Genomic DNA, 21,403 nt, shown 5'->3' on the forward strand with positions numbered 1-21,403 from the left:
TTTCATTCTTTAATGTAAAATAAGAATGAATTGAAAGTCACAGTTGATGCTAAGAAAAATAAAAATATGCAAGAGCCCAATTTTATTATTTGCAGACACACACACAAATACAGCCTAGAGTCAAGAAAATGGGGGGAAAGTAAAATCTCAAAAAAGACGATGTTACCTCCAAGAAATGCAAAGTACCTTCTTTTCTAGTAATGGGCACACTAAACTCTCCTAACGCTACATTATTTGAAAAAAGTGTAGTTTTGTGAAAGAATTCCAATCCCACTATTATCAGTTTTACAAAATGAGAGTAAAAACAGTCCTAAGGTAGAAAAAGAAAACAATATTCTTCTAAGGATGGGATATATTGTTTAACTGTTGTTCTCCCATCCTATTACCTACCCGTAAAAATGAACTGTGAGAGTAGAGTCTATCATTTAATACACCCCTAAAAAAGGGGGGGAAATCTGTAAAAGTTGAAACTGGCCATTTTTATTTTTTCCAAAAGGTTCTTTCCTTTATTGAGGAATTTCACTCCGGTTCAAGAAACAACTTTTTATCTCACAATGGCTTCCTAGATATACTATACAAAATACATTTACTTTGTAACTTCCTCCACCCTTTTCAAAAAGCACAACCAACGTCCCTACTCTAAAGCTGGACTCGAACCGGACTAGATTCAGAAAGTCTGTCCCTACGTGTGTGACCTTGGGCACGTCATATAATCCCTCGGTTTCCTCATCAGCATCCCAAAACGAAAGCGCTCTGAAAGCAGTAAAGGAGTAAAAACATACCTTAGGTATGACACCTAAGAGGGTCAAGTCTTTCTGTTTAAGGCAAAATTATCTCCTTAGAGGGCCACATCATTAAACTGGAACTGAATCCGTAGACCCCAACATTTGTCTCTTCCTTCTTCCAGTGCTCTTCTTCCCTCAAAGGGCATAACCCGAGTCACCCCCAAGAGCCGACTCCCAAGCACCCTTTCCTTCCTCCTCCCTTTCTCTTACTTACAAAGCAGGGGGAAAACAGCAGCCTCACCTCTCGGTCCGAAGCCACACCTTCAAAGGACCCCACCCCAAGCACATCCGCCCTGTCCCCTCTCCCGGGGCACCAGGGGCCAACCTCGCCCTTCCCCTCCCGCCCCCACCTAGAGGAGACTTCCTGGAGGCGTTCGGGCCCAAGCCGGCAGGCGGCATTTACAAACCCGCTTTACGCCACTCGCGTAGGGTAACCTCGCTTACGCCCGTAGGGCCCCGCTCTCAGCCCCGTCCGCTCCGCCTGCCAGAACCAAGCCCGAGTGCCTCAGCCATGGCCCCTGCGTGACCCTAGACCTCTTCTGCTCGGTGCAGAGCTACGGGGACTGGGACAGAACAGCTACACCTTACCAGCAACTGAGGCACTGACTTCACTTCCCACCTTGCAGCCCTCTTCAACTCCCGGATCAATTCACTCCGGCGACGCCGGAAGGACCCGAGAGGAACCAGGCGTTGTCCGGAATCCTGCCCAGCAGGAGTCGCGCAGAGGCTTATGGGGACTCGTAGTCCCGCTCGCCGGCGTTGTCCGCAATTCCTGCAATCGGAAGACTACACTTCCCGGCAGGCCATGCGGGGGATCCTGAGGCGATGGGTGGGGACACTTCTAGCCAATAGTAGGAGAGTTCCCTGCCTTTGCGGGAGGAGGTGAGATGAAGAGAGATGGTGCACGGAAAGGAGAGGAAGGGCGGGGCAAGCCCTCACCTGCGCCAATCAGGGTGCGGAGTAGGCCCCGCCGGCGCCTCACCCATTGAGGGGGCGGGCTGACAGAGCAGAGGAAGGAAGGGGGTGAGGGGCCCGTGGTGGGGATCCTGGGGCTGTCGGGCTGAGTATGCCGTGTGGGTGGAGAGGAAGCCTCGGGGAAATCGCCCGGGTGAAGGGAGGGCTTGGTGTGGGGACTTGCACTGGGCAGAGGGGCAGCTTCCCTGAGAGCAGCTAAGCCCCAGGCACACCGGGCATCCGGACACACAGGTCGGGGAAGGCTAGGCTGAGCCGGGGCTCCCAGCAGAGACGCCTGGGTGGGGCAGGAGGCCGCTCCAGGTGTGAGCCACAGAGGAGGGGAGAGGGACCCCCACGGGAGTGGAAGTGGCAGAGCAGCTGCAGAAGTGCAGGGAGCGGAAAGGTACCAGGGCAGCTGCTTTCCGCTGCCTGCGGTCCGGGCAGCTGCAGAAACAGCAGGGGGAGGAGCAACAGCTGCCAAATTCGCCAACTAGAGGAGGGAGAGGCGGAGCTTGGGTCCCTGTAGAAGCCAGAGGCGCAGTCTGGACTGTAGTTTCCCGGGAGAGACGAAAGCAGGAACGAGAGCGGAGCGGAGCACAGTCCGCCGAGCACAAGCTCCAGCATCCCGTCAGGGGTTGCAGGTGTGTGGGAGGTAAGCGTGGGTCCTTCTTCGGGGCGTCTGCACTGCCCTGGAGAAAACGTCTTCCAATAGGAATTACATCAAGACACAGCTAAAAGAGTCCGCCTGGGGTTAGGAAACCGGTGCAAAACCTCTCGGGTGAAAGATTTACATTTTTCGACTTTAAGGGCAAAAAAGCAAAAGGAAGCTTGACTCTGGGTATAAAGGGCGTGGTTAGTGTTTTTGGTTTGAGTTGCACCAGTAAAACTGTTCTGGGAGATCTGAAGATTGAGAAAAATCCTGCTAGTTGAGGACGAGGTGGATGTTATCTGGTGGATGTTATAGGTGCGTAGCCTATAAAAAGCAAAAATTTTGCTATTGATATAGAATGACTTCTGAACTATTTCACTAGGAAAATAACTTTGCGTTCTTCTTCAGTGTCTACCCTTTACGTTGGTTTATCAGATTGTCCTGCTACCGACCTGTTATCCAGGGTGGTTATTTTGCAGTTTCCTAGAATTGCAAGAAATCCGTATTAAAGAAGCAAATGCAGGCAGGAATAGTCAGGATAGGATGGGCTCTGACTTAATCTATCAAAAGTATAACTTTTGCCAGCAATAATGTAAAAATGAATTTTAATGAATGGATAGTTAGCTTTCTTCCCGGTGGCTCTGGAATATTGGAACAAAGACCTGGATTCAGCCTACAATGGAAACATATGGTGTACCTCACTGCTGCTCGTTAGTCTCTCATTTGTGTCCGATAATATGTGTACATTTTAAAAACAAGAGTACATGGAAAGCTGTGTGGGAATCTTTTCTCTGGGTAGAGAGTATGTGCTGAAGGACTACCCTTAATATGTGTTATGATAGTGGGTTCAGTTTAAAACACATGTAGTGTCATAAAATAATAGTTTATTCTCGGTATTAAACTATATGTGTATTCAAAGCAACGTTAATGGTAATACCTATGGATGGAAATACGTTGTAATGCTGGGTAAAGATGAAAGTCTCACCTACCTTTGTGTAATTATGACAAAATTACAGCCTTTTATTTTTAGAGAAGTAGTAAGAAGCTATTTTCCTAGTTCATTTTCATTTTGTTACAGAGGTTCCCAGATTACGTGGCTTTTAATCATAGTAGCATATTGCAGCAAATTTTGCTCTGAAATGCTTTCATTGTGACAGTTGCATATTTCAGAGTCTGTCTCAATACTTTAATCTATGTTTTTTTTAATAACCAGGGTCAATAAAATGGAGTAATTGTCTTCTTTTCTCCTATTTCTATGCTTTCCTGAGTTCTCGGGATTTTAAATTTTATTTTTGTAATGCATCCCAAATTTCTTTTTGAAAAGAAATGGCTCAAATGAATTCTCTTCCCAGATTAAAGTTCAGTCCTACTGAGTGCTACTACCGATAAGCCTAAGTGACTTATCAGTATGTATACTCTTCCCTCCCACACTCTCACATACCATAGAAATATATAGACAGATAGATCATAGAAAAACAGCTGCTTTTTGACTACCCCTAAGCAGATCAGCTAAGTATCAAAAACAGCAAAGAGCTTAGAAGAAAGAAAAAGCAACAGTAGCTGCTAAACTTAACCACTATAAGGATCAGGTTTTATCTTTGCTACAGCACTGGAGAATCTATTAATTCACATAGCTGATATGGCCCTGTGAAAATGATTTTGGGGGTTAAAAAAAAAAGTGGGTATTAGGGTGACACATGGAAAAGACTGTGTTTGCCCTTGTTATTTGTGATTAAGTGGATTGCCTTGAATCAGTCTTAGATTCTTTCTCAGACCATACTACTAATTCATTTTGTAAAACTGAATAATTGCTGTCGCTGGGTTATTTCCCCCATGTAATAATTATAATACTAGCAATGAAATTCTTTCCGAGCCTTTATTAAAAGATCTGTTTGAAAGAGTTTTATTGGGAAACAGTTAATAAGCAAGCAAATGGATAGAAGATAAATATCTAAACAGTTGAAATTAAGATATACTTTGAATCTCAGCTCTTTATAGGTCTTCTGCTCTGAGACATGGTAAAGGATAGAATCTGATTAGGAATGAATGAGTTTGTGGTATTAAAGTACTGATTTTTTCACCTGTTTCCAAGATTTGGATCCTTTTTACTGTGTCAGTAAAAGAGATTGGGTTTCAATATCATTTGAAAAAAAGACCATGTTTTTTCATATTTCATATTTCCAATGATATGAGAGAATATCATTGGAAATATATGGCATTTATTTTTTACCTTGCACTCTTGATTCATGTTAGTTAATATTCACATTCAATCTCAGGTAATCTGAAGATTTTTCTTGCTTGGTGTTGAAAACGTTCGTTATATGGCAGTTTATAATTCTGTGTAAAATGCTACCTATGTTATAAGCATATTACTTATTTTGCTGTTTAATTTTACTATTTGTGTATGGCTATCAGTGAATATGTATGATGAGAAAGGAAAAGCAACAGAGTGCAGAATGTCTCTCTTGAATGGAAATTGCTCTGGGGATGATTGTTCTTTAGCCAAAAACCTTGGTTAATTTCAAATTACCATATCCTTTGGTCTTTTCTTTAGAGTTCTGATTCTAAGCCTTTTGAGTAAAAATAAGTTAGTATGGATTTCTCTTTAACAGGAAGATTCACTGATGCATGCAGCACAAAAGAGCAAGACTTAAAGGTTCAAGATCAAATGGTTTTGGTAAAGAAGGATACAGGGGAATAGATATAAAGAAAACTACTTGAGAAACACACCTTTAGCAAAAGAGAAAAAAGATTTTATATTTTTTGTTAAATTCCTATAATCCATGATTCCATGACCTTTTCTCCCCCAGTCATTAATTTGTAGAGGCCTGTATTCATACTGGGATACATTACTTTTCTAAGTAAAATTGAATATTCAAAATCCAATGAATACCAGTCTGATTCCAGTTAAAATGGCAATTTTTACTGGAATAAATTTTGGATGATTAACTTTCCTTTTTTATGCTTTTATAACCCATAAATATTCAAAATCTAATGAATACCAGTCTGATTCCAGTCAATTGCCATTTTAACTGGAATCAAACTGGTATTCATTAGATTTTGAATATTCATGGGTTATTAACCATAAAAATCCTACCTGTATACACTCACTTCTAAGTGAAACATTATTTGGACAAAATATCAAAAAGTAAATACCTAAACTGATGTTTTGCCCCTTTAAAATAATAAAGGTACTTGAACCAGACACTAAGATGAGCAAGAGCCCATTTATTTAATTAAGCAAATTCCAAAGGTTAAACACTGCTTTTGGGATCAGAATTAACATACACAAATAAGGGAGAGATTTTTTTGTTGTTTCTTTTTTTTTTTTTAATCTTACCTGTAAGAATTTAGTCTTTAAAATTTGGAAGGTGTGTTTTAAGTAACTACATTATTAACTCTTAGAGACCATGTACTTCTTTTCTATCTCCTGTTAGTCCTGAGCACTTTATGTCATATTCAGCATAAAGAAATTGAGTAACCAGTTACTGAATTAGAACCATTGGACATTGGACAATACTTCTGTAATGCACACATTGAGACAATTTGCGCTTTGATAGACAGAGTCAGCTGACCTCACAGAATGATTGCTTATACATTAGTCCTTCTGAGAATGTCTTTATGCTCGTTTGCCTTTGCAAAAGTGTTGATTGAACACAATTGGATTCACACTGTGTGCGCTGCAAATACATTACAGATTTGAGTGCCAGCATTTCTAAATTCATCTCAGAGATAGGATATATAGGCGAGGGTAAAGGAGTCTCCAACTGGTGGCACTTAAGGTCTTAATTTCACAGACAGAAAAACCCAGGGCTCAACCACCATTTAACCTCAAGGCCCTGGAGTTATACCTTTGTTGAAGCTTATCTGTAGAAACCATATTTCATTCTATAAAAACTGAATTTGCTCTTCTGTTTTTCTAATTATTTCTTCCAAAAAAAAAAAAATAGACTGATTTTGTTTAAGCATGTGTGGAGTTGGTCATTAATTGTTTTTTGCATTTGACCTTCTAGAAACAAATTAATCTGATTGGTGTTAGAATTAAGAATCTAATGTAATTTTTACTTCATTATGATAAGACCTATACAATTCTAGTTAATTGTATATAGTTTTTTAGTAGTAAAATTAATTGTAGCACATATTTAACTATCTTCTGTTTACTTTTACCTTCATGTTGATTTATATAAATTGGCTTGCTTAGAACTGATAATTAACCTGCCTTTTTCTTTTTTTTTCTTTTTTTTTTTTTTGCCACCTTTTTTTTTTTTTTTTTTTTTGAGATGGGGTCTGACTCTGTCGCCCAGGCTGGAATGCAGTGACCTGATCATAGTTCACTGTAACCTTGAACTCCTGGGCTCAAGCACTCCTCACACCGCAGACTCTCCAGTAGCTAAGACTACAGGCAAGAACCACCATGCTCAGCTAATTTTAACTTTTTATAGAGATGAGGGTCTCACTGTGTTGCCCAGGTTGGTCCAAACTCCTGACCTCAAACAATTCTCTCACCTTGGTCTCCCAAAGAATTGGGATTACAGGTGTGAACCACCATGCCTTGCTGATATTATTCTTAATGATTAGCACTGTGCCTTGTGTAGAGTAAACTTAGTTCATACTTTCTCACCAGATACTTAGTATCTTTAGAGCTAACTCTGAGTTTCATTGACCTTTGTATTCATTTTGAGAATCCTTTTACATAGTTCATACTTGGTAAGTAGTAACAATTTGGATATCTATAATGAAACATCATTTTATCATTTTGCAAACAAATACAACTAGAAAAATGAATTTTTCTTAGACATCTGTGTTAGTACCAAATTCAGCCCTCTGCCAACAATGGTTGCTTATATTACAGCTAAATATAAATATTGCTATCTTGTTGGATTTCTAAATGAGTAGAACAAATTTTGTTATTAACTGCAAACTTGCACGCGCGCTTTGTGTGTGTGTGCGCGCGCGTGTGTGCGTGTATGCATGGGCGCATGCTTCAGACATGAATTTATTCATTAGATGCTATTTGGGGTTTATGTGGTCCTTTTCTCTCCTTGCCTCTAGAACTCTGCTGATTTAAAGATGTGCTTTTATGTAATACCTCCCCTCCCCTACACGATTTCCATTACTTTTTTTCTTAACAAATAAGAGAAAAATAAATAGATGAATGTAATATGAGGCCTTAACTAAAGTTTAACTGGCCGTAAATGTTCCATTTTCAGTGAAAAGGCTGCATTGAGAGACCTTAGTAAAGCTTATATTGTACCTGAATTATACAGGTATTTGTCATCTCTGAGCCATCACGAGGAACGAATGAGTTTTGAGACTTGGCATTGACAGTGCTCAGTGTTGGTCTTCTGTGTATAGCTTGGTGGTGGAAGCTTACAGGGCACCTTCAGTTTCAGCCACTGCTTTGAGGCCCCCTTCTGGTTCTGCCTGGGAAAGGAGACTTCTGAGCTCCTCACAGCTCTTAATGTGGGAAGGAAAACAGATGAAATGTTTTTCATTTAATAACCTTATTTTGTTAAACTGTATTGTTTTTCCCAGGTATATCTCGCACCAGGATTCCCAGTAAGAGTAGCTCAGATGTCACACAGTGATTTCTATAGCACAGCCAGGCAATTCAATGAGTACCTATCAACTTGTAGTCCACTCCTAGCATCTTGGCTTTTCTTGAACAGACCCCAAAGAGCCCACTAAAACATTTCTGATATTTTACCCACATTGGATTGCTTCTGTCATTTTCTTGATAACCTAAATTTTGTTGCTTTGAGGTCTTTTAACCAGCTCTAACTTGAAGAGCTAGCTAATTTTATTGTTTTTATACCTGTTAGTAGTATGCTAGAGATACCATATTGTGGTGTATAATATTTGCCTTTACTTGAATTAAATCAGTTATTGGAGCATTTAATTGTTGTGTACTTCACGAAGCAATTTAGAATCATTGAAGCAATTAGTGTTTTTGAGATGTATTCAACCTTCTAGTTAAGAAACCTGTACCTAGTCTCCTAAATTGCTTACAGATGTTAAATCCCTTATTCAATGTCTGTGGCAGGTTAAATAGTATCTTATATCTTATGTCCTTTGACATACAATACCAGATGAAATTATATAATACCAGTAATGTCATAGAATAATTTTTGGCTTTGGTAAATTACGAAACTTTTAAAAAAATTATATTATGGGATTTTGAGCACAAGGTATATTAACTAAATCTAAGGCAACAAAGTTTGTTTTTGTATTTCAAAGTTTCTGATGTGTTCTTTTAAAAATGCAAATAACTAGTTATCTAGATAAGAAGAAAAAGCCTTACAATTTAAAAAATAAATAAGGAATAAAAATTAAAAATGCCAATAACTTTAAAGGTGTAAATAATAGCTATTTGTTAATATAATAGCAGATTTAATTGATAATTAGTAATATAAAATTGAACATTTTGAAAGGGAGAGAAAGAAATCTTATCCAGGATTATCTTAAAAGCAAATTTTTCCTCACATTGCGTGGCCCAAAACTGATTAACAATTTAAAAAATAATTGTAAAGTACAGATCAACTAGAAACGCTTTCAGCTACAAGTTTTATGCACAATGAGATAAAACAATAGGGATTTATTTTTCCAGAACAAGAAGTCTGAGGAGAGTACTTGTTTGCTTTTTGTTTACAGGCTTGATGTTGTCAGGCTTTTGTCCTTGTGATTTCTCTTGTGCTTGCTGTAAGACAGATGCCTCTGTTGATCCAGATATCACACTCTCATTCAAAGAAGGAAGAATGAGAAACAGTTGTTCCTGTTGAGTCTTTCTCTTTTAATCAGGAAATAAAAGCTTTCCCAAAGATCCCCAGCAAATGTCCACTGTGCACTAACTGGCTTACGTCATATGGCTGCCCTAGCTTTAATGGAAGTGGAGATATCAAAGACTTTTGGCTTCTGTGGTAGATGGAGCAGGGGAACAAAGTTTTGAGAATGACTTTTGGGTAACTATCAATAGTTTCAGCCATAGTCTGATGACTAAAACCATGTTTATTTTAAATTTTATTTCTTCTCATTGTTATCAATTTTGTGCCGTTGTGTGTGTGTGTGTGTGTGTGTGTATGTAGAAGTTTAGCAACTCTAACCTTCCCATACCAAGTGTTCACTTCAGTGATTTCCAAATTTTAAGTCCCTGAGCAAAGGCATTCCTCAGAAACTGATGGTATCTCCAGTTAAAAGGCCATCTAGCTAATATTGCATCTAATATTTTTCCTGTACTTTGCATTACAAACACTTTTTGTAAAACTTGATGGTTCTATAATAAATCTGCTTTAAATCTAAAAATATTCAGTAATCTCTCCATATAGACTGCATTAAAAAATATGGGTTTAATACAAATACAAGAAAAATTGAGTATTAGGATTTCTTTTATGAAGATTTTCTTAGCTGCCTGAAAAAGCAAAAGAAGCCATTATTCCCTAGAGGAGAGCCTACTCTAAAAGTTTGTTACCCTAGAAAATGGTGTTATTATCCATTTCAAAAATGTGAAAAATATGAACATCTATAGAGTGATTATTACCTAAATTATGACTCATTCATACAGTGACACTTTGATACTCACGGTTTTGGTGAATTATGATTCCTTGAGGTAGGAAAGTCTGAGAAGAAAATTGAAATTGAGAAAATGTAAATAAGTACATTAATTTTTTTCTCTGCGTATAAAACTCTCATAATCAAAGATATTGACTTGGCAAAATTGTAGTTGTCTTTGCATTTCTATATCAGCATTTTTACTGCCTGATTTTTACATTTCTATCATGTTACCCTAGGTGAATGGCTTTATCAGGATAAAGCTTTCCAGATAAGAGTCACGTGTAGATTTCTAAACTCTTCTACAAACAATCTCTAGTGTGAGTTTGGATGCTATAGGGGAATATAACAAAATATATAAAATTACTTACTGTCTGGCATAATCTTTTGTCAATATAGTTAATAAAAGAAGGCATTGGAAGACACATTTACATTACAACAAGGATATATGACTTAAGGCTATGATATTACAGCAGTTACTGTGGTAGAAAGCCAGAAGCAGAAGAAATTGGTCTATGTGGTAATCAGGAAAGGCTTTGAGGAAGAATTAGGGCAGCTGGTATGTTGGTTAATTGCAGGGGATGGCAAGCTAGGGCCTACAGTCACACTACCTTGTTTTATAAATAAAGTTTTATTGTAACACAACCATGCCCATTCATTTACATCTTGTTAAGGCTGCCTTCTCGGTACAACAGCAGAGTTGAGTCATTGCAATGAAGACGTGAACCACAAGACTAAAGTATTTCCTACCTGGCCCTTTTAAAAAAATTTGTCAAACACTGGTTAAGAATGTCAGCTCTACAGTCAGACAAAACTGGGTTCAAATTTTTGTTCCATAATCATTAGCTATATGATATTCAGTATGTTACTTAATCTCTCTAAACCTTGGTTTTGTGATATGTAACTTTACTCAAAGGTTGTTTATGTTGACATAATGAGATTTTACATAGAGTGCATTACACAGTACCTGCCGTGTAGTAAATGCTCATTAAATGTTATTTTATTAAACGTTAGGTTTTATTTTATGATAATTTATTTTGTAAGTGAACTATAACTTTTTTTACTCAAATAGGGATTTGAAGCTCTCATTTTAACTCCTCTTCAAACCACTAAAATAATGTTCAGGACACTAGGAAGGGTATCATCTAATTGTGAGAAATTTAGAAGAGTTGCACAGAATATTGTACTAGGACAGTAAGATTAAGAGCCAAATGACCTAAGTGTATGGAAAAAGTAATGCTACACTTTAAAATATAGTTAATATTTTAACTATATTTTTATTTTTTATATATATAACTATATTTAAATATTTTATATTTAATATATAAATATATATTATATATAACTATATTTAAATATATATAAATATATATATATTAACTGAATAGCTTATTGAGTATTGAAGGGTGCCAAGCCAGTCAGTTTTTTGTAAGTTAAGATACTTTCTCAGAATTTAGAAGAAAATTATATTTAAGGGTGAATATAGTAAAGAGGAGACATCACTACCAATCTTACATAAATAAAAGTATTATTGGAGAACACTATGAACAATTGTATGGCAAAAGATTAGATAACCTAGATGAAGTGAACAAATTGCTAGAAAGACACAAACTACTGAGACCAACTTAAGAAATAGAAAATTCAAATATAGACTCAAAAATGCTCAACAAAATACTAGCAACCAAATCTGGCAACAAAAGAATTATATACCATGATCCAGTAAGTTTTATTCCAGGAATAAAGGTTGGTTTAACATGAAAACCAATTAGTGTTACATACTATATCAATGAAATAAAAGACACATAATTATCTCAATTGAAGAAGAAAAATATTTGGCAAAACACACTTTCATGATAAAAACAGTTAACAAACTAGGAGTAAAAAGAAGCTTCCTCAACGGGGTAAGTACATCTACAGAAAACATAAATAATTTTTTTAAAAAACATAGCTAACATATTTAATAGTGAAAGTCTGAATATTTCCCTTTAAGATCAGGAATAAGTCAAGGATGTCAGCTCTCACACTTTTATTCAACACTGTACTGAAGGTTCTAGCCAGGGAAATTAGGCAAGAAAAATAAAAAGCTCCCATACGAGAAAGGAAGAAATAAATTTCTATTCACATATGAATTGGTCTTGTATATAGAAAATCCTAAGGAATCCACATGAAAAACTATTAGAACTAATAAACAGGTTCACCAAGGTTGCAGGATAGAAGATCGATATAAAGAAACTAATTGTATTTTTATACACTAACAGTGAATATCCAAAATCAAAATTTTAAGATCCACTTAAAACAGCATAAAAAGGAAATAAAATACTAAGGAATGAATTTAACAAAAATGCAAGAATTTTACAACAAAAACACCAAATGATGTACAAAACATCACTGAAAGAAATTAAAGAAGACCTAAGTAAATTGAAAAGTATCTCATGTTCATGAGTTGAAAGACTGAATATTGTTGGGATGGCAGTATTCTCCAAATTAATATGCAGATTTAATGAATCAAAATGTCAGCCACCTTTTTCGCAGCAATTGACAAGTTGAACTTAGGACTCACATAGAAATGCAAGGAACCCAGACATGTGTCAGTAGAACAGAATTCAGAGTCAAGAAATAATTCTTTACATTTTCAGTCAATTGATTTTCAACAGGGTGCTGAGACAGTTTAATGGGGAAGGATATTCAACACATGATACCGAGGCAACTGGATATCTACATGGAAAAAAATAAAATTGGGCTCTACCTCACACCATATACAGAAGTGTTACTTAAAATGGATTACAGACCTAAATGTAAGAGCTATAACTATAAAACTTAAAACAGGAGTAAATTATTACCATGCATTATACAGTAGTTTCTTAGATATGACACCAAAAGTACAAGAGACATAATAAAAACAAATTGGACTTCATCAAACTTAAAACTTTTGTGTTTCAAAGGACACAAGAGTTGAAAAGATAAGCCATATAATGGGAGAAAATATTTGCAAATCAGGCATTTGAGAAGAACCTTATATGCAGAGCTCATAAATAACTTATAATTCAACAATTTAAAACAATGCAATTAAAAGTAGGCAAAGGATATGAATAGACATTTCTTCCTCCAAACAAGATGTAAAAATCCAGGAAGCATATGAAGAAATACAGAGCATTATTAGACACTAGGGAAATGGAAATCAAAACCACAGTGAGCTACTACTTCACACAAACTAGGATGGCTAAAGTCAAAGAGACAGACACCTATAACAATAAAAAGTACTGGTGAGGATGTGGGAATATTTGAACCCTCATAATATTTTTTGAACCTCATAAGGTTTTGGTGAGATTGTAAATGATGCTGTCACTTTGGAAAACAGTTTAGCCATTCTTCAAAATATTAGCCACAGAGTTAGCCTATGACCCGGCAGTTCCACTGTAGGTATATGCCGAAAAGAGTTGAAAAAATGTTTGTCTACACAAAAACATCCACAGGTGTTTATAACAGCATTATTCATAAAAGTGGAAACAATCCAATGTTTGTCAGTTAATGAATGGATAAACACAATGTTGTATAGCCATCCAGTGGAATATTATTTGACGATTAAAAGGAATGAGGTACTGATACTACAACATGGATGACCCTTGAAAGCATATTAAGCAAAAACACCAAACACAGCAGGCCACATTTTATGTGAAATATCTAGAATAGGCAAATCCATAAAGACACAAAGTAGATTACTAGTAAGGGACAAAGGGGAATAGGAAGTGACTGCAAATAGTTATGGGGTTTCTTTCTGGGGTGATGAAATGGTCTAAAATTAGATCTTGGTGATGGCTGCACAGCTTGATGAACTTCTTAAAAACCACTAGATTAGCCGGGTACGGTGGCTCAAGCCTGTAATCCCAGCACTTTGGGAGGCCGAGGCAGGCGGATCACGAGGTCAGGAGATCGAAACCGTCCTGGCTAACACGGTGAAACCCTGTTTCTACTGAAAATACAGAAAATTAGCTGGGCGTGGCAGCGGGCGCCTGTAGTCCCAGCTACTCGAGAGGCTGAGGCATGAGAATGGCGTGAACCCGGGAGGCGGAACTTGCAGTGAGCCGAGATCTTGCCACTGCACTCCAGCCTGGGCGACAGAGCGAGACTACATCTCAAAACAACAACAACAACAACAAAACACTAGATTATACACCTTAAAAGGGTAAATTTTATGATACGCGAACTATATTTCAATAAACCTGCTTTTTAAGTGAATATAATATTTAAAACTTTTAAAAATAGGAGTTATGGAAGATAGAATTATGAGGAACCCAGACTAGCAGATAAAAAGTAATGTAGAGTAAAAAATTCATTTTACATCACTTGGCCTCACAGAACACCATGAAAAATTAGTGAAGAGAAACTAAGACCTACCCACACTTTGTTAAAGTTTTTTTTGTGTTTTGTTGTTTTTTTTTTTTTTAATTTAAAAATGAAGGCAAGGAAAAAGCCTAAGCAACTTTAAGCAGATAAAAATAAAGGAGGCGGAAATATCAGCTTATCTTAATACTTCTTTATATCTTATTTTTCACTCATAGAAAATATAATAGGAACAAAAAAGTGTGATCAAAACAAAAAGAAAAAACTAGAACTTTAAGATAGAATGACAAATACTAAACAAATATATTGCAGTTATCAACAGCTTTAGTCCATTAATGAAACACAAAATCCATCATACTGGATAGAAAAAAAAAAGTCAAACTATTTAATATTTTAAAGACAGGAAGTTAAGCAAAAGAATACTAGTTTAAAGTAAAAGGATGATGAAGCAATAAATAGACAAAAATAAGTTTTAAAATGTAAGGCAGCTATATTTGTATAAGACAAGACAGAATTCGAGGCAAAACCTTTAAGGTCAAGGAAGGTAATTTATATTGATAAAGGTGTAATGCATAGTGAAGACTGAATAGCCATGAGCCTATTTATGTCAGTCACATAGAACTAACGTCGCTAAACCAGTCTGAAAAAGAACTGTAAACATGGCCTTTGGTGCCAGATCTTGATTCAAGAGGGAAAAAGTAAATAGTCATGCAACATTAAAAATAAGGAAGGGATAAAAATGGACTTTGGAAGAAATGGAGATGACAACGTCTCAGAGGTGGTAGCATTGATGATGCGGATTTGAGGGAATTTGAGTATGAAATCAACTAGTTTTGTCCCTGAATTAGCTCAGGGATTACAAAATAGGTCAGCAGTCAGCCCACAGGTAAGACAGAGTGTGTTACTCTGTGTGTGTGTGTGTGTGTGTGTGTTAACTGTATCTAAATACCAGTTCTCCACAATAAGTACCATGCTCTGTTGTCTTACACTGAGCTCTTTTTGGTCATTTTCCCAGCCTCCCTGGCCTCTGTAGGCATTTGGGTTTGTTACCACTAGTTTGGGATATGGGAGAAACTGATAAAGAGGAGTAAGTAAGTTTTGAGTCAAGCAGCAGGAAAAGAAAGAATAATTGTAGTAATTCAAAATGTAACCGTTGTAAATGAGCTGAAAACATAAAGCATTTAAATCTTTACAAGGATTATATTTATGTACATTCAGTTTGCTTCATGTTATTAAAAATTACTCACTGAGATATTGATATATCACTATTTTGAAATTATCCCCTTGCTTTTATGATTAAGGAAGTCAACTTTCATTAAAATACTGAATCTCATTTCCTCTCTTCTGTGTCTTCAATTTTTGTTTGTGTTTTTTTGCTCTAGTTTACTCTCATACAGTGTTCCTTTTATGTCTTACCTTACCCTAATGGGAACATTTTATTTTTTGGTTTGACTCCTTCTCAACATCCACAAAACATATGAAGACATCTATGCTTTTTACCATCATTAAAACATAATGTTCAGCTAGCTGCCTGGCATGAATAATCCATCACTGAGGACCATTAACCATACGTGACAAGCTACAGTACAGTAATTGCTATCTTTATACAAGACAATTGTGACTATAAGGCTGATGACTTAAAACCATAAACCCAGTCTCACTTTAAATCTAATAGTGCACCAACTGATATTTTAAGTAGTGTTTTCTTTTTAGAATGACTTATAAATGAGAAACTTTAACAGGAATATCTCATTTATTAAAAGGATCCAGAATTTCCACTGTAACACACCTTAGAATGCAGGAAATAAGCTTACAAACCCAGCCAAATTCCTTGCTGTGAAATTCACCTTATTTATCCATTAGCCTTTATGCAGAACCTGTTTACTGTTAATAAACTGTTTAATTTACTATTGAATGCTGTTTATATGTTTAGACAAATTAACAATGACTCAATATAAACAAAAGATGAGAGGGGAAAAAAGCTAAGAAACTAGGAAAGCATAGGTGCCTGAAGGGTTCATGTCTTGACCTCAGAGAAGTGCAGAGACATAAGCTGTGGGGCAGTATGTAGTGCTCAGTAGATACTGGCTGGGTGAATGAAGGACAGAGCCAGAAAGTTTTAAAAAATGACCTTCAGGCATAAGAAAGAGGATTAATTGTTACATTTCCACTTTTCTGGAAAAACTAAGTGAATTATACATTTTCTTAAAGTTTCATGCAAATGGGTAAAATAAAAATAAATTTCGGTGCTTAAAAAGTAAATTCACAGCTATTGATAAAACACCCAGCCGGGATGACTTATTTTCAGAGAAATTAAAGAAACCAAAGCTTTGCTTTTTTTTCTGGATGTCACTACATGTATATGTTACTCAAATATCTAAAATGACAGCACTGAAATGTCTGTTTCAGAAATGTGCATATGAAATGATTAATTACACATTATGTAACATATCTTCTTTCCAGGTTGAATTTAGCAAGCTCTATGAGAAATATTTTTTCAGCCATGCAGTGTAGCTTGGGAAAGTAAGAACAAGATGACTGCACATAGAAATTAATGAAATAGAAAAGGCAACATGGAGCGATGGGTTTGCCATCACGTGTTCGTGATACTTATTTGTGTATCATGTGAAGGCTATTATTAGTATGTGAAGAGAAAGTGAAAGGTTTACAGGAGGCAGTGGGTGTTGTCTAGAAGGAAATCCAAAACTGCTTCACTGTTTCTGAGACTGAACTTTTTACTGTGACCTAAGCACTAATATCTTTACATCCATACATTATCACCCCTAATTTTTATGACAATCGTATGAGACAAGTACTATCATAATTCTCATTTCATAGATGAGGAAAGTGGGGCATAGAAAATCATATAGGTTATTTCAGGTATCACCACACAGTACCTAGTTTGCATTTGTTTCCAGCCAAAACATAGTTCTGCAATATAATTATGATCTCAGAAGTAACCAGAATACTTTGTGTATTTCTATGGAATTGTCCATATTTACTTCACAGTATTTGTATATTGTACCTTGCATTCTTCAACTATGAATTCTCTTGCATTCTTAAAAAATTAGACAGCTGCAATTACATATCTAAACCCTATAAAAATAATAAAATCAATATATAAAAACTCTAACTTCAGACAAAAACTAGAGAATGTTTCATGATAATATTAAAAAAAGAATAGAAAATCCACGGCAAGCTTACTTTAAATTAGGCATTTCAAACTGGCAGTTTGACAGACTGAAATCTTTCTGTCTCACCTCCTGCCAGCTAAATTATGTTTTGCAGAGTTTATTATGTTAGGAAAAAAAAGATTTTCTTTGGGTAAGGAATATCCTCTTCAGTTACCGCAGACTCCTCTATTCTCCATTATACTGGACCAATTCACACATTTATATTATCTGCTAAGAAACTGCAGACTTCTGAGTTTGTCAGAACTTTCAATCATGAGCCCCTTGGTAAATTTAAAATATGCTATTGAATTATTAACATAGTTTTTGGAATATGTCTACTTGATAAAATGAGGTAGCCCTGTAATTACACAAAGTAAGTCAAACTGTATCAGAATAGTTTTTCAAAGCTTAGTCTCTATAAGCAAAGATTAAATTATTAAGCAGTCAACCGTATCTGTTAACTTCCTTTAAATGTTTTCTCCACATGGAAAGGAATAGGAAATAAGAGATTTTTCTTAAGCCAGTTGAAAAATTTGAGATGTGTTAAATTGCAAGATGTGTTAAATTACTCCGCTAAATATATAGATTTATCAGAGAATAGTGTTGAGGTTATCGACACAACATGGTGATGGGTTGTCAATGGCATTTTCAGGCTGTCAACTCAACTGTCAGGATGAAACTAATTGGTACATCATGTGCAGCATTATGTATGATTTGTTCTAATATCTTTTCCAGTACGGTATCTAGTATCTTTTCCATGTACGATAATAAAGCCTCCAATATTAGTGATTCTCCTTCATGTGTGAAGTGACATTTTAAAACTGTATACTGTCCCACAATATAAATGGATTTTGTTTCAAATTGTGTTGTATGAAATTGAACTTTGTGAAATTGCCAACATTTGACTATTTTTGACCTACCAAAAAAAGGTAATTTATATGGTTCAACCTAATACAATAGTTATGCCAAATGGGGAAAATGTTTTTCAAGAGAAACTGAAATACAGGTTTGTTTTGAGATTAGTAATAAACATGCATTGTGTTCCTGCTTTCTGCCAGACCCTGAGCTCTCAAGGAAGGTCATTTTCTCTCTTCATCCTCCTAAGTCTTGCATGTGTTTGGGTTTCCCAGAGCTTGGCCATAGGGCGCCTCTTCTCCACACTCCCCAAAAACTCTAATCCAAATGTGCTCATAACTCCTAAATGTATCTCTAACCCAGACCTACACTCTGAACTCTGACCTTATTTATCTAACTACTTTCTTAACTCTCCAAGTGGATGTCTCATGGGCACCTCAGATTTACCTATCCAAAGCAAAATTCATGATCCCCTATCTCACCCCTCTCTGCTTTTGTTCCAGCCTTCTCCATCTTAATGAAGGACAGCTCCACCTACCTACCCAGCTGGCTGAGTTTAAACCTGGGAGTAATCCTGACTCACCCTTCCTTACTGTTACCTCTGTCTTGTCCAATTTATTTTTTAAATAAGTCTATCCATAATCTAACTACCCGTTTTCTATCTTCATTGCAACCCCCATAGTCAACTATCTTCTCTCACCTGGATTGTTACAATAACCACCCAATTTCTTCTTGAGCTTCTGCTTGAGACTCCCCATACTCTCTCCTGTATAACTTTATAAATTATACTGTGTTTAGGAGAAAATGCAACATCCTTGCTGCTTACAAGGGCCTAGATAACCTAGCCCCTACCTCATAAGCCAGCCTCTTCTTTTCCTTTGTTCATTGTATTATTTCAGTTCTTTAATCACAGAGCTCTTTTCTGCCATCAGGCCTTCATATTATTCCCTCTGTCTGGAATACTGCTTCCCTCCTTAACTCTTATTTATCCTCATGTCTCAACTTAAATAACACTTCCTTAGAGAGGCCTTCCCTGATTCTCTCCTTAATCTAAAATAGGTCCCCGTTATTCTCTTATGTGACACACTATTACTTTTTATTCATTGCACTTAACACAGTTTTCAACTAGGTACTTTAATGCATGTGTGTTCGTTTAATGTAAGCTCTGTGAAGGTGGAGCCCTTGTCTGCTGCTTTCACCTCCATGTCCAGGGCCCAGTACATAGTGGATGCTCTCTGCTTGAAATGAAAAGTATAGTCTATATTGGATGTCGATGCTTGAGGAAAGCCAGATGTTCAGAGGAGGATGTGAGGGGCTTTTGGAAATGTGGTATGGTTTCAAATCCCATCTTTGTTTTGGGTGACTTTTCTGAGCCCCTAGATTGTAAGCTTTCTCAAAGCAGTTATTTTGTCTATTTTGTGTAGAGGGCACTGCTCTATTCCCAGTGCCCAGAAAAGTGCTTGATAATTAGGGATGTTCAATAAATATTTGTTGAGTAAATGAACTGTTTCCTCTTTCACAAAGTTCCTTTCTCATGAAACTATAAGGGTGGTAAATAAAGAAAATACAGGAAGCATCTAATGTATAGCAGGTACTCAGTAATGCCAGAAACCCTAGTGGGTTTTTCAAAACATAATTCCCACATTTTTTACAGGAGTGATTCTCAGAGGCCTTGGGACCCTATGAAGATTGGGGGTGGGGAGCAGTGAGATGGGTATCTTAAACTTACCCCTGTGGCCTTTTTTCAAACTACCTAAACTTATACTTCATGTCCAGTGCCTACTACAGACTGGCTATTTTTCATGAAGAATATATCATATTCCTCAGGTGTGCTAAGGCAAAGATTAAGGAAAATATGTCTAAATCTTGCCTAGAACCAATGTCACAAGAATAATAGCTAATAAAGGAGAACTGTATATCAGAAGACTATCAGTGTTGTTAGGCTAAAGTATGTATATTAAAAAAGGAACTGTGAAATAATTATATAGTGATGCTACTGTCTCTCTTCTGGTAAGAAATATCAGAATGTGTGCTTGATAGAGTGTCTCTCTGGATATATTACCTTGGATTCAATTTTAAAGGCATTTGCTAGCCCTTAATGTTTTTTAAAATGGGGAGAGGAGTAGATTTCTTATTCTCCAAAATCATGTATTAACCTTACTTCAAGCTTCTTTTTCAAGGGAAATATTTATACTCCCAGTAACTGGTTGGAAGAGATGCAGTTATGCCACATTTACCTTTGTTTTATCCAGTTTAAGAATTTGTGAGCTCTGTATTCATTTTTATACTGGTTAATTAGGCATGAAATCCAGGATGGATAAAGGAATAAAGGTCAGAATCACCACAGGCTGTCACAAATCCCAGAAATAGGGGAAGTGAAAATTCACCAACCAATTGAACCACACATTACACACAGCTAGACCCTGGGCTACAGAGATGCATCTTCAGCAACTGGAATAGATGAAAGTGTCTCTTAAAGCCCTCCATTGATCTATAATTGTAAAATGTTTACAAGCATTTTGATTGTCTACAACAAAAATAAGCAACTTTAAGTGTCCTACTTCTGTGGCACATACATTTTCATAGTTTACAGATTCTATTATCTGTGCTTTCTTTAGTATATGTACACTGTTCAAATTTGAATATTCTAAATGTCAACAAAGAATAACATTAATGTTTATGACTTGGCCATAAGGAAATCCACAGTGCAAAATCTGAATTTTCACGTCCTTGGAACATACCGGAAGTGTCACTAATCAGATAAATCCACTAGAAGAAAAACTTCTGTTAGAGGTATAATCCAGAAGGGAAGTTGATTGAATACAACTGCATTATTTGGTTATAGCAGAACTGCCACACTATAGGATTTCCAGATTCATCCAGGTAAATCCTTTCATTTTCTTCCACTTCAGGAGTTCTCAATCTTTGCTGGTCTGCGTGTCCACCATGGAGTTCAGGTTCAAGCTATTTTTGTCCATGTCCTACCCAACCCTGAGTAGGTGCTTGCTTCTTGGATCCCTGCTAGCACTTTTTCATTCCCTATTAACTGACCACCTAGTTGGCCTCCTCTTCCTTCTTTCTTTCTTTCCTGCTGTTCACAG

General features: G+C 36.6%; 2 protein-coding genes across 21 annotated transcripts in view; one reads left to right on the forward strand and one right to left on the reverse strand.

Moving 5' to 3' along the window:
* Nucleotides 1–1,603, reverse strand: part of PDCD10 (programmed cell death 10) — a 51,099-nt gene extending 49,496 nt beyond the window's left edge. For 2 of the 18 annotated variants that reach the window (XM_063807313.1, XM_063807310.1), the window contains exons 1-2: nucleotides 1,374–1,482; nucleotides 783–914 (exon numbers count right to left, since the gene is read on the reverse strand). The gene's annotated coding sequence lies outside the window, so the exon portion shown is untranslated. Of the gene's footprint in view, nucleotides 1–782; nucleotides 920–999 lie in introns of all 18 variants that reach the window. The other 16 variants (XM_001160758.7, XM_001160719.6, XM_009446794.5 and 13 more) reach the window with 15 other exon arrangements.
* A 594-nt stretch (nucleotides 1,604–2,197) lies between these two features.
* SERPINI1 (serpin family I member 1) overlaps nucleotides 2,198–21,403 on the forward strand; it is an 89,806-nt gene continuing 70,600 nt past the window's right edge. For 2 of the 3 annotated variants that reach the window (XM_516861.7, XM_054682345.2), the window contains exon 1: nucleotides 2,198–2,391. The gene's annotated coding sequence lies outside the window, so the exon portion shown is untranslated. Of the gene's footprint in view, nucleotides 2,704–21,403 lie in introns of all 3 variants that reach the window. The other variant, XM_001160924.6, reaches the window with a different exon arrangement.

Source organism: Pan troglodytes, chromosome 2 (genome assembly GCF_028858775.2).
Source record: "Pan troglodytes isolate AG18354 chromosome 2, NHGRI_mPanTro3-v2.0_pri, whole genome shotgun sequence".
In the NCBI taxonomy this organism is placed as follows: Eukaryota; Metazoa; Chordata; class Mammalia; order Primates; family Hominidae; genus Pan; species Pan troglodytes.